The sequence below is a fragment of the Cyprinodon tularosa genome, unplaced genomic scaffold (genome assembly GCF_016077235.1).
Source record: "Cyprinodon tularosa strain WSP-4 unplaced genomic scaffold, ASM1607723v1 ctg50, whole genome shotgun sequence".
Lineage (NCBI taxonomy): Eukaryota > Metazoa > Chordata > Actinopteri > Cyprinodontiformes > Cyprinodontidae > Cyprinodon > Cyprinodon tularosa.
Window position 1 is genome coordinate 1,565,198 of NW_024039230.1, and position 13,241 is coordinate 1,578,438.

At 37.2% G+C, this 13,241-nt stretch overlaps 1 protein-coding gene across 6 annotated transcripts in view; it reads left to right on the top strand.

Moving 5' to 3' along the window:
• The first annotated feature begins 5,536 nt into the window (after window positions 1–5,536).
• Window positions 5,537–13,241, top strand: part of chd9 (chromodomain helicase DNA binding protein 9) — a 109,529-nt gene continuing 101,824 nt past the window's right edge. For 2 of the 6 annotated variants that reach the window (XM_038302985.1, XM_038302986.1), the window contains exon 1: window positions 5,540–5,799. The gene's annotated coding sequence lies outside the window, so the exon portion shown is untranslated. Of the gene's footprint in view, window positions 5,800–13,241 lie in introns of all 6 variants that reach the window. The other 4 variants (XM_038302987.1, XM_038302984.1, XM_038302989.1 and 1 more) reach the window with 4 other exon arrangements.

Genomic DNA, 13,241 nt, shown 5'->3' on the forward strand with positions numbered 1-13,241 from the left:
CTTTTAATCTCTGTAAAACAAGGCAGCAAAATATCATTTTAAAGGAGATGCTACATAAATAAGCTCATTTTATTTTGTTGGATTTTAATTATTTTTGAATGCTTTATGCATGTTTATTTGTTAAGTTTTTTTGTTTTGTTTTCTTGTTTTGCTTTTTTCTAAATGATAGATTCATTTCAAAGATGTACGGCTTATGGTTTCCTTAAAAGGTTTAACTCTCACAAACCCCACTCTAAGATTCCAAACCCAAATGTGAGGGAAACTATTTTTATATAAGCTTCATTTGCTACCATCTGGGAAGTACAGAGTTTATTTTAAGGAAAATGTAGGTACATTTTTTTTTTTTTTTCTTCTCCCAACAATTTAATGCAAATAATTGTACGTAGTGTTTTTTCCTTAAGACAGATCTGGATGTTTCTAGACTGCTTATCTTTTGAAATACAACTCTTATTTGTCTGGCTTTCTAAAATTATCTTTAAGGATTTTTATTATATTAGAACAGCAGCAGTGAAACCTGTATGATTTTCATGGGGTGAGAAGTAAAGACCAAGCGGCGTATCGTTCCAATTGCTGTTTGGACTTTGGGTCTCTTTTAAATTCATTTGAAGTGTTTTGGTCTGAATGGTTTCTTTACCACAACAAACATGATGTAAATGACTGTAATCTTAAAACAATAAAACCATTAAAACCTCGCTCTCTCTCAAATTAACTTAACCATTGTCTTCATTTTAAATTGTGATTTAACCAGATGAACCTGGGGGGGAGTGCTTTTTATGATATCTAGATAATAAAGAATCGGTGCATTAAAACCTTTTCTTAGCCTTTGACATTTTTTGAAATCTGATCACTAAAAGGAGCATGTCTTACTAATAGCTTCATATTCCCAGCAGGACCTTTTGCATTTAAAGGAAAGAATCAAAAATCTAACTTTTCTAATCAAACCCTAAACGTCAACCTTGGTAACCACAGGAGATGATTGTTAATATTTGCATGAAAAGCGTTCCGTCTTCTTCATGGCTGTTCAGTTATTGGTGAAGTTTAGAAAACATCCTGTAAAACCGAAATGACCAGTGCTCTGCTAAAATATGAAATCACCTGTCCTGTTGTCTGACACCTTAATTAAGCAAGGATTAACGTTTTGGTTGTGTTAGTTGTGACATCTCTAACGGCAATATATGATCTGATGATTACAGTTCAATCTGAAAAACTCACATTAAGAGAAAAGACAAATAGGAGAATTTTATTGATACAATTATCTTTGGCACTCAGACCTCAGCAGGAAACATGGTGCTTAATTTTGATATATTCTTTGCATGAACAGAGCAAAGAATAGGGCCGTTTTCCCCCAGGCCTGAAACTGGTGGAGTGGAGATAGATGAAGTTGGTCAGTCTGTAGACTGCTGGTTAGCGAGACGGTATGGGGAGATCCAGTGGATTGCGTGAGCTGATACTAGAGCTTCACTCATGGACCTGGAAGATGGAAGTCCAGTTGGATAACACAGGTTGAGAGAACCTGTCCATGATGAGCAAGCATGAAGCGACAGTGGAGAGGAAAAACTCCCTGTTGGGAAGAAACCTCTGGCAGAACCAGGCTCAACATGGCGGTCTTCTGCCGGACCGGTTGAGATGAGACTGGAAACGCAGTAGAGTCAGGAAGGAATGACCCTCTGATGAAGCTTTAGCTACGATGGTGGAGGTGGGGCTGCAGGTGGGTTGAAACAGGGTCATCTGAATAAAGTCACAGTGCATCCGCCGCCTGCCCACCGGAGAACACAAGAGTGGATCAGAGTCCCTTTAAGATGAACTTTGGATGTCGATTGGCTTTCGTGGAGGTTTGGTTCAAAGCTGATTTGCTGTATCACAGGTGGACGAAAGAGAGCAATAAGTTTCTTCAGTTGAACTTCCGCCTAGGCTCCATTTAACGTGTCACTGGTGCCCTGAAAAATTTATCTACGGTTAATTTGTTGTTCTGCGGATTGGTTTTGTTTTATTATTGGATAGAAACAAAGACCTGAAGCTATTATAAAAATAAAATATGGATGTGTCAGATATTTCTGTCATTCTAGTAAACCTAAAAGTAGGGCAGGACCATTAGAAAGATGCTGGGTGTTTATGGTGCCCAAGTCAACTAAACTAACGCAAAAGATAAATTGAAGAGGGTGCAAAAACATCAGGGAAATCCACAGCCTTGTAAGGATTGCTGCAAAGTCAAAAGAGCTATGCAAGCGCGTCCTCTGCCGCTGCATACTCATACAGGACGAGCCAGTTCTGCAAAGTTAATGACAATCTGCTGGGTTTCCTCAGAAAACTTTCAACCGATCCGTATGAACTGATTGAATCGACTCTGTAGAGTGTCTTGAAATGACATGTTGTGAATTGGTTCTATTTAAGGAAACTGGACTGATCAAAAGCTCTATCAAGGTTTAATGGAAAATTCCAAAGGTTTAGCTTGCTTCTGGAATCGAGTTGAGTTTCAAAAGGGATCACAGAAATGTTTGACATGGGCTGGAAATCATGCAAACCATCAATTTAACAGACAGGTTCAGATAGAATTAGGATTTCTGGACATTATTCCCTTAATGTGTCATTATTTAAAAAACACTTAAATACATGATTTTTAGAGTTTTTCAGTGCATTTCTTAACAGTGTTGTGTTTTAATAGCTAGTCTGATGATGCACATCTTTATATTATCATAGTTCCTGAAGATTCCAGAACAAATAATGCAGTTTAACTTCATTTTAGATGTTCAGTGAAGAAAAGAAACACTGTTAGCTCATTTTAAAAAAGAGCAAAGGTTTTAGGTATTCGTAAAGTGAAATTCCCCACACACATTTAAACAATGGTAATGAATCCTTAGAAAAACCTGTGGGTCATTTATTAATCAAATTACTTTTTTTTTATGAGTGCAACTGCTCTGTGGTCGTCCTGGAGTAACTTCTCCTCCTTTAGATTTACTTCGAAACTTAGTTGCACGAGTGCAGATGGGGAACCGTTAACCTCATCACCCATGCATCTGTAGTAAAACCTAAACAACTGAACAGAAAACAGACGTATAATTATAGGTGATAGTTATGAAGTTGATATAAGCAGCCTGCATTTTCCTGGTGGCTTATTGATCGTCAGAGTCCAAATGCTCAAATACATGAACATCAGAAATTAATTTAACTTGAGCAAATTAGGAAGTAATGATCAAATCTGGCAAGTTCTTTCTTCGGCAGATCTTAAACAATAGAGTAACAGTTTGGACGCGCTTATAAAAGTATTAAGGTGCAGTGGGCATTTTAGGATACTGCTGGTACTACTCAAGCACAGCAGATTTGTTAAATGATCACATTTGATTTAAGGTTTGTAAATGATGCAGTCAGACAGATGTTATGTGTAAATTATATTTGTTTTAAATTAAATAAATGAAAATACAATCGAATACATAATTACAGAATAACAAATTCACATAAAGGAAAAACCTTTCCAAATCAATTTCTTCCGATGTTAATCTTTGTAAACCCAATCCTGAGGGTAAATGTTACAAAATATGTTACAAAAGGATAAGGAAAGTCCACTGTTTATTGCATCTCACCAGATCTTAGAATAAATACAGTTACTCAGACTGAACAATGTAACCAAAAATCGTACTGAAGAAGGAGTAGTCATACTTCCCAAGAATATTACTCAAGTAAAAGTATGAAGTACTGTAGAGTAAAACTACTCCTTCAAAGTAAAAAAAGGTTTTTAAATTCTTGTTCAAATAAATGTTAGAAGCAGAAGAGTTAAGAAGCTTTATAAGAAAACAAACACTTCTGGCAAAGTGTTTAAAATTCAAAATCGTCACTTAAAAAACAAAGAAAAAAGCCACTGTTTTGGCTGTTTATGCTCTTGTAAAATCATACCGGTGGCTTATTGATTTTGAAGAAATGTTTCTATGCTCAACAAATTGTTTAGGTGATGGGTTAACTCTGGTACCATTTTGTGGCTCAAAATCCTGAAAAATTAAAATTTCCTTAAAATGTGCATAATTTAACTTTATCTAATCTGCCAAAAGAGAGATTATTTTAGCCCTTAAAAATTGTAATTATATACCATCTACCTGAAGATAAGATGAGATAGACTTGATTGATCTCACAGTTGTGGATTTCGTTTCGGCTCAATATTCAAAAGAAGGTGCCTAAAGGAGGAAAAGGTGCATGGAGGGGATTGAGAAAAAAGGAATAAGGCAGAGATTTAAGGTGACTTATGCACATTTAATGAGACCTACAGTATACACGTATGGATTTGGCGTTGTACATTTAAGTGGTACCAGCTAAAGAACAACAGTGAGGCAGTGAGAGAACTATAACAGCTGAACTCTCTTATTTAATGGATAATTTCTATTTTTTCAAATGTAAATGATCTTATGACCATGAAGGAAGGAATGTGGGATTACTCGGCTTCACTGACAAAGTTGTGAGTTGTTTGGGAGGGCCAGTAACATATAGGTGGAAAATTACAGAATTAGGCAACTTTTTACGTGCCCGAGGGGTCCCGGTGATGCTGTTTTATTAATGGAGGAGCAGAAGGTGATTAAAACAAGAGAGATTGTTTGGTCTTTAAAACAGACATGGTTACAGCTTGATGCTAGCATGTTTGTTAGCAGTCAGAATTCAGTCAGCATTCTTAGAAAAAAGTCAGAATTATGAGATTAAAGTCAGAATTCTGAGATTAAAGTCAGAATTCTGAGATTAAAGGCAGAATTGTCAGATTAAAGTCAGAACTCTAAGATTAAAGTCAGAATTCTGAGATTAAAGGCAGAATTGTCAGATTAAAGTCAGAACTCTGAGATTAAAGTCAGAATTCTAAGATTAAAGTTAGAATTCTCTGATTGAAGTCAGAATTCTAAGATTAAAGTCAAAATTCTAAGATTAATGTCAGAATTCTAAGATTAAAGTTAGAATTCTCGGATTAAAGTCAGAATTCTCCGATTAAAGTCAGAATTCTAAGATTAAAGTCAGAACTCTGAGATTAAAGTCAGAATTTTAAGATTAAAGTCAGAATTCTCGGATTGAAGTCAGAATTCTCAGATCAAAGTTAGAATTCCAAGATTAAAGTCAGAATTCTGACTTTTTTTCTCATATTATACTGAAATAAAATCTAAAAATCAGTTAACTTTTTTTTTTATTGTTTTCAATGGCCCTAATCCTCTTCCGTACAGGCTTTATTTGATGTAGGTAAGAAACATTTATTGGGTCATAGCATACTCAGTGCTACCGGCCTGTTTACGAATGGCTGCCTCCTAATGCTAGATTTCCGCTCTGCCAAACCACGCAGTGCTTTTCCATCTGAACACCACTAGAGGTCACTATAAACCCACGGTGAACACCGTCGCTCCCACTCCGTGACATTCTCCTCCAGAAGACGCTCCGGTCCATGTGCGAAAGTAAAACCTCTCCGGATTGGCTGCGGCAGCAGACGCGGCCATCTTATGCTCTCTGTCAGCGCGGCCACCGTCCAGCTGATAACCTGATTTAATCAGCGGATCTCAGGGGGGCAGCCGGAGGCGCGCCGCGCGCATCGCTACACCCGCGCCGGAAACCGGAGTTTTAATTCGACACGAAATCGGTGTAGTTTGAGAAAGTGTCGTCTTGTCCAATCACAGACAGAGTCACTAATATGCAAATGCGCTGTTATCGCCGTCACGTCAGCAGCAGCAGAGCCGCTGCGCCGTGGTCGCCAGCAGGAGTACAACTAACAACACAGCCCCAACTTCGCCCCGCACCACTCCGCCAACACTGACGCCTAGAGTTGCGCTTCGGGGTTACTTTCAGGTAAGAAATAAACCCTATTTTATTTTTTTTATTTTAATTAAATGGACGTAGAATTTCGGAGCGGTTCCGTTTCATTCAGGCTCGGAGCTGTCAAATATCGGCCAGTCAGTTGGTGAGGGTCGGCTCAGCTGTCTGATGACACACCGCCTTATCTGCCTGCGCGTCTATCCTCCTCTGCAGGCGACACAGCGGTGAAGAGCCAAACTTCACTTTCCCCTCGTTAGACAACATTAAAACAAGCCTTACTGGAAGAGTTTAACCAGAAACTAATAATAATAATAATAAATAAAAAAAAGTATTCTACTTCTTTCTTGTTGGAGCTGCTGGTGGTCCTGAACTGACAGCGACCAAACCGAGCTGAGCCAGAACCAGAACGGTATGGAAACACTCTAAAGATGTCGATAAGGTTTGTTTTTAATGAAAACGAAAGTCGAGTTGGTTATTATCACTGGTACCATCACCGGCGACCTCTCCATCCATCTTCGGCCTCATCTTCCTCCCCCCCTCCTCTTTAAGCGTGTCCACCGTGGAAGAACGTCACGACACCTTTTGAATCCAAATTGGAGGTTCGGCCACGTGTGACGCGCTCCTGTGGACAGCTCCAGGCCCGGAGTTCAGCCTTTTCAGGACAGATATCCCGCATGCATCGCTTGGTTTCTGCTTTTAAAAAGTAGCGCAACACATTGTTGCTTCATTGGTTCATCAGACAGAGAGCTGAAGCCAGAGAGATCAAATGGATGCTCCTCAGCACAGGCAGCAGGGCTGCTTTCCTTTCAAATTAAAAGAAAAAAACACATGAAACCTGTTGCTTTTGCAACTTTCCTAATTTAACCCTTTACAGGGCACCCAGAAAATCAATATTCAATAGTTTTATTGGAATCCAGGACAAGACCTTATTACCTTTGGAACATTAAAAATACGGATATTTCGATGGCAAAAATGTATGTCAATGTAATAACAAGAAACGCCAACTTGCCTGTATATTTTACGAAAAATAACAAAAGTGCTTCTATAAGAAATTTATGAATAAGAAACACATTTTGTTTTGGTCCAACATAACCTTAGAGGCATTAATGCTGATACTGGCAGTAGTTTATAAACCTAAATATATTTTTTGACTATGCTTATTAACTTTTTAACTTTTCAATTTGTTTTTAACCTTTTTTTTTTCTTGTCTTTTTTTAAAAACTTAAAAACTTAATTTACAGTAGGTAATATATAATTCAAGGGCTCATCGTCCAGTTTTTGTTGATATGTATCCCGTAACTGCACGTGCGTGGGCGTCACGATTAGAAGGAAACAGATGGAAACCCACGAAGGAGGAACAGCTGGGAGGCATTTTAATCCAGAAATCAGTCCGCTGAGTTCATGGAAAATATGACTTTAGTTAATAATGCTGTTATTCAGAAGGTTAATTTGATCATTTAATATTTAAATCAAACTCATTGATAGGATGAATATCATTATTCTGTTGTTTTTTTCTGTTCACATCACACAAGGCGACCCTGAATACTGAAGTATTCATACCATTTGAAGATGTTACGCCTCCTTTTATAGAACCAGCTTTTACTGCAATTATTGCAGTTTTTAAGGTACATCTATAGGCTTTAAGTATTTAGAATGGAAATGTTAACCTGTTTCAAGGGTTTGGGTTCTCTTATGTTTACTCGGCTAAGAGTGCTCACAGCAATTCTCCATTTTTACCACACAAGAGTTTAGATCTGGAGTCTAACTGAGCCTTTCTATCACGTGCGTATGTTTTGATCTTCATCAGAAAAAGCAAATCTGCCAAAATCCTAAAAAGTTTAAGCAGTCTGAATATTTTCTCAAGACCTTTTCTAAACATCTATTTCTGCTGTGACCTTTGATGTCATTTTATGTTGCATCTTCAAATCAAAATGAATTCCACTTCTTTCGTAAATCCAGTTTGGATGTTTTTTTTTCTCCTCTGCTGGACTCTTACAACGTCTCTGCTGTTATTTAACAAATTGGACTAAATAATTTGTGTTTAATATTCATTGGAAGTCCTTACCATGAGGTGCTATCTATTTTGTTGGTGTTAATTAACTTCTATGGGGTTACAGTCAAAAGGGCACACATACTGGATTTCTATTGATTGTTTCTGAACAAACCCAGAAGTGTCATCACAAACGATCGGGGCACATGAATCCATTTCTATCACTATTCAAGTAAAACAGCCAAAGAGATGAGGCCCTAAGCTACATACAGATGGTGGAATGCTAAGGGCCAAATCACACCGCTTGTGTCTTACTCCATTAGCTCCCATCAGATTTCTTTATTAAAACAAAGGCTCTTATCTGACCAGGGGCTTCTTAGGTTAAATATTCTAAAAAACGTAAAAAAAAACAATCCACTGGACTTTGTTTCCAAGTTTGAAGACGTTTGCTTCCCATCCAGGAAGCTTTTTCAATCTAAAATGTGAGAAATGGCATTGAGTTCCAGGCTTTATTAAGGGGACCAAAACCAAAGCCTTGTTTTGGCTTAGAAAACATGCAAATTGAACTGCACAAACGGGTCCGCCCCTTAGGAACGGACATTTGGTTGGGTTCTTTGTTAGCCTGCAATATCCAATGCTGGTCTATGTCTCTGAAAGGGGGGGGGGGGGGGGGGGGTTGGGGGAATTCTTTGCCTGGCTGAACAGGCAAGATATTCTGGTCCCCTGTATGGGGGTGGGGGTTGCGATGATAGGGGGGGACCAACTCAACTGTTGCATCCTTCCCGCTATCATCGCAACCTCCACCCCCATACAGGGGACCAGAACACCTCGCCTGTTCAGCCAGGCCAACAATTCCACCTTACTACCCCCGTTCAGACATAAAGACAGGTACCGGGTATTGCAGGCTAACAACGAAGCCAAACGAGTCCCATTTCAAAGGGGCGGACCTGTTCTTTTGGTCAATTTGCATGTTTTCTAAGCCAAAACAAGGCTTTGGTTTTTGGTCCGCTCTATAAAGACTTCAAGTCAACGCTATTTCTGACATTTTGAATTGGAAAAAGCTTCCTAGAGGGGAACCTTAACATCTTCAAACTTGAAAACGAAGTCCAGTGGATTGTTTTATAACTTTTTTGGAATGACTATGACCTGGATGACTGAGAATCTTCACCAGCATCTGATTAACATGATTGAGTTGTCGCGTGAGGGCCAGTGTGTGAATCCCAAAACTGCATTTGCTATTTGGACATATTTTTTTATATGACATAATTCTATAAAATTTTTTCTGCAAAAAAGTGTCTTTCCCACTTCGGCACAATCATTGAGCGATATAATACCAGAATAAGAAGAAAATTTAAATGAACCAGCGTAGAGACCAAGCCTTAAAGGTATTTGTTTTTAGGGCCAATATTGATTATTTTGACATGAATAATGATTCCCGATATGTGCTGCTACGTTTGTGCCAATTCTTAGATTCAACATTGCTTTTCCTTCCCCCATTTACATGATCAAAATGTTACACAAGCCTCAGTTTAAACAAAGAAGAAAAAATTAACAAATCAAACAAAAAGTTAACGAAGAATAACAAAATGGGGAGTGGCAATACATGAGCTTGACTCTCAGGGCATGGCTATTAGATGCACTAATGAATTGACCAACACATTCTGATTCAAGAAAAGATAGGCGATATATTGGTCTATCTTGAACCATGCATTTAAACCTAGGATGGGCAATTCCAGTTCCTGGGGGCCGGACTCCTGCAGCTTTTAGATTCATCCTTTGTCCAACATGCCTGAATCAAATGGCTAAGTTATCTCCTCAGTAGGGCTGGGTAAAAAAAACTGATTTAATCGATTTCGAATCGATTCCTTTACATTTTTGCAAAATCGATGTCTAGGGAATAAGATCGATTAGTTTTATAGTGACGTGCGTGACGTTCACATTCAAATGAGCAGGAAAGATGTACTTAAAATACTTCAAGCCAGACAGCTGCAAATATAGCTAATAGGTTGATTGAAGGCTGATCAGCAAACACCCTGTAGTTGTTACAGACAACGCTGCAAATATGGTTTGTGCAGTGGAGATAATGCAGCTCATGCATGTCCGCTGTGTCACGTCTGCTTGCTCGAGTGAGGCTTTTTCACTTTTCACAAACAAGTTTGCACTTTTGAGACAGTTTTGTTCACAGCTCAAGTTTAAACTGTCCAATTTACAAGTTTGCACTTTGTGTTTAATATGACAGGAAAAAATAAAATACATAAGTGTTTTGAAACACAGTTGAACCAGTTTTATTATTGTAAAAACAGATCGAATCGAAATTTATCGATTTAGAACTGTATGAATCAAAATCGAATCGATTCAGGACTTTGACGAAAATACCCAGCCCTACTCCTCAGTATGCAGTCTGTTTCTCTAGAGTCCTCTCAATCATTGAATTACTTGATCCAAGTGTGTTGAACCAAAGGTACTTCTAAAAGTTGCGGCCCTCAGGAACTGGAATTGCCCACCCCTTATTTAAACTATATTTGCACAAATCTGTAAGGCTGTGAACTTTACTGTTTGTGTAACTTGTTTTTGTGTGTAAAATCATTTTGTATTCATGATTTTCATATGTATGCATGCCAATATGCATTTATGAAACGTTTGGTCCAAAATGTTTATTATATAAAAAATCATGTAGTAGAAGTACCCAGAGCAAGAACAGACAAGGATTCGCCAGGATTTGTGTGATATAGAAACACTCTGACATATGCAGAGTTGTCAAATTTTCCAAACACGTCCAGAGAAGTGAAACTGCCACTATCAGACGTACATGGACCCTCATCGGATTAAGGATTGGCATGAACCACCCCTTCAATTAGAATATGATTTAAGTGTGATTTAAGTCAATATTCTGATCGGTCATTTTGCACTGATTATTTACATCCATGTAAACGTAGCTAAGATGACCAAGCAAGAGGAAACTGGTCTGATATTATAAACGAAGCACTGCCAAAATCAAAACGGGTGAAGCTTGATGTTTGCTGCCGGTGTGGAGATGATTGTGAACCTGAAATGTATCCTTTCGGTGACATTCCACTCATTACAAACAGATCTTTGCTTTTAGACTTATTTTGTTAAATGTCTTTTTGTTATTTCCTTAGAGTTAGAAGACAGCAAATAAATTAAATGACTCCAAAAAACTCTGAGACACAGGTCATAGATTTAAAATAAATCTTTTCCAATGCCACTTTTTTGTTCTTTTATTTAAATAGGAAAGTTTTGGTTTGCGTCAACGCTGAAAACAACATGGTTTCTATGCAAATATAGTTCCTTCAGACGTGCACTTCTTTTCATTCATTAATTAAAGGAAAGATAGTGTAGTGTGTTATCAGAGGGTTGTACTGGCCAAGGTTGTCTAACAAGCTGAGAAAAGATAATTATTGCATTTATATTATATTAACTCAGTCAAACTCTGTGCAAATGGGATGGATTGATACACATCATCAAATATATTAGCATTTAATAAACATTAAGGCAATTAAAGTGAATTTAAAAGTGCAAGTTTAGTTTGATAGTAATCAAATCCAGTTAAAAGGAAGATGAAACAAAGCTAGGTGACTCTGTCTAGTATAATTTGAGGTATAAATGTGAATAAGCAGGTTGAGTCCAGAAATCCACTGGGATCAGATCATATCCTGAATTTAAGAATCAGTGGCAGGCAAATTGGACTTCACATAACCTCCTATGGCTGCTTCCAAAAAAGTAAAAAACAATCCACTGGACTTTGTTTCGAAGTCTAAAGACGTATGAAGATGTTTCGCTTCCCATCCAGGAAGCCTTTTATTTCAAATTCTACTTTTGCTGGTTTAAACAGCGATTTTTGGGCTGCAGACGGCAAAATCTTATATAAATCTTAAATGTTATAGCTGCTATAGCCTGGTAAACGGTCATTGTACAATTTAAACAAACTGGAAATCGTGGTCTTTGGTTTAGTAGGTTTGGTTTAGTAGTGGTTTAGTAGATCCATGCAGCATAGATTGTCATGGAACAGTTTTCTTAGACTGCTGAAATCCCACAGTGTAGAAAAACATCCGACCTATTGACTCAGATTTGTTTCTAATTAGATATTCTGGCTTTTGGTCAAGCTTTTATTTCAGTATTGATGTTAATAAAGATGAAAGCAACATTTTCAGGTGATGAAATACAGATTTTTTTTATTCTGAAAAACAGGAAACCCCTGAATTTTCTTTAGGTAGGAAACAGACTTTCCTAGAAGACATACATTGCTTTCTGCTAATCAAGTTTTCTGGCATGTTGGAAGTCAGCAGGTTAAATTCTCATCTGGCTCTATTATTTAGAGCAATTTTTCAATGTTAAATCTTTGAGTTTTCAGATTCTGATTTGTTGATCAAGGTTTTGGTACATTTTTTTGTGTTAATTTCTTGATTTCTTTTGAAAGGGGAATTTTGATTTTTTTCATTGTAGAATATTTACAAATTAATACACAAAATGTTAAAACAGTTTGTTTATAAAGATTTGTATTTTATTGGAAATCTAAAGGTGTGGGAGGAGTACAGGATGGTGACATTCATCCAACTGAGATAGAGAGGCTCTTCATTATGATCTTCTTTAAAGGTTTTTCATTTTTTTCATTTATTTTCATCGCTGCTTTAAAATATAGAATTCTGTTGTATAAAAAAAAACTTTTTTTTTTTATATTTAACAATCAATTTTAGATTCAGATTTGTATTCTTTTTAATCCAATCCAGGGTGATCTCCGCTTGGATTGCTACTATTAAACACATTACTTTTAGCTGTTACCTGAAGTGCATGACTAATACTAATATTAACATTTATTAAAATTCAGCAGCAAATTAATATAGCATTGGTCATTGATGGCAGCTGTAAGACTATGGGAAACGCATTTATTAAATCGATCTTTAATTGTCCATCCCTCCATTTTTCCATCACGCTTTTCCCAGCTGGGGTCGCGAGGGGAGCTGGTTCCTATCTTCAGCTGTCCATAGGCGAGAGGCGGGGTACACCTTGGACAGGTCTCAATCTTTGATTGTATAAAAAGATATTTAGGAATTAATAAGAGGATTGATTAAGAATTGGAAAATCTGTTTTTTTTTGTTTTGTTTTTTTTTTAGATCTAGAAATAAGTAAAAACTTCTCAAATTAAGTGTATTTCCCAGTAATTTGAGTAGGTAAATGAGATAGTTTGCCAATGGAACGAGTATTTTTACTCTTAAAATAAGAAATTTAGATAAAATGCTCATGAAATAAGACAATGCAATTGTGTTTTCTTATTTTAAATGTAACTTGTCTTGTTCCATTGTCAAAATGTGTTTACCTCCTCAGTCCAAGAACACATGACTTATCTAGATTTCGTTTTTTTCCAGTGTGACGGATCTGTAATATTCTTAAATGAATTAATTTTGTTGTTGTCTGCATGAATGTACAGCTACATAACTATACAGTGTGTTCTGAATGTTTACATGCT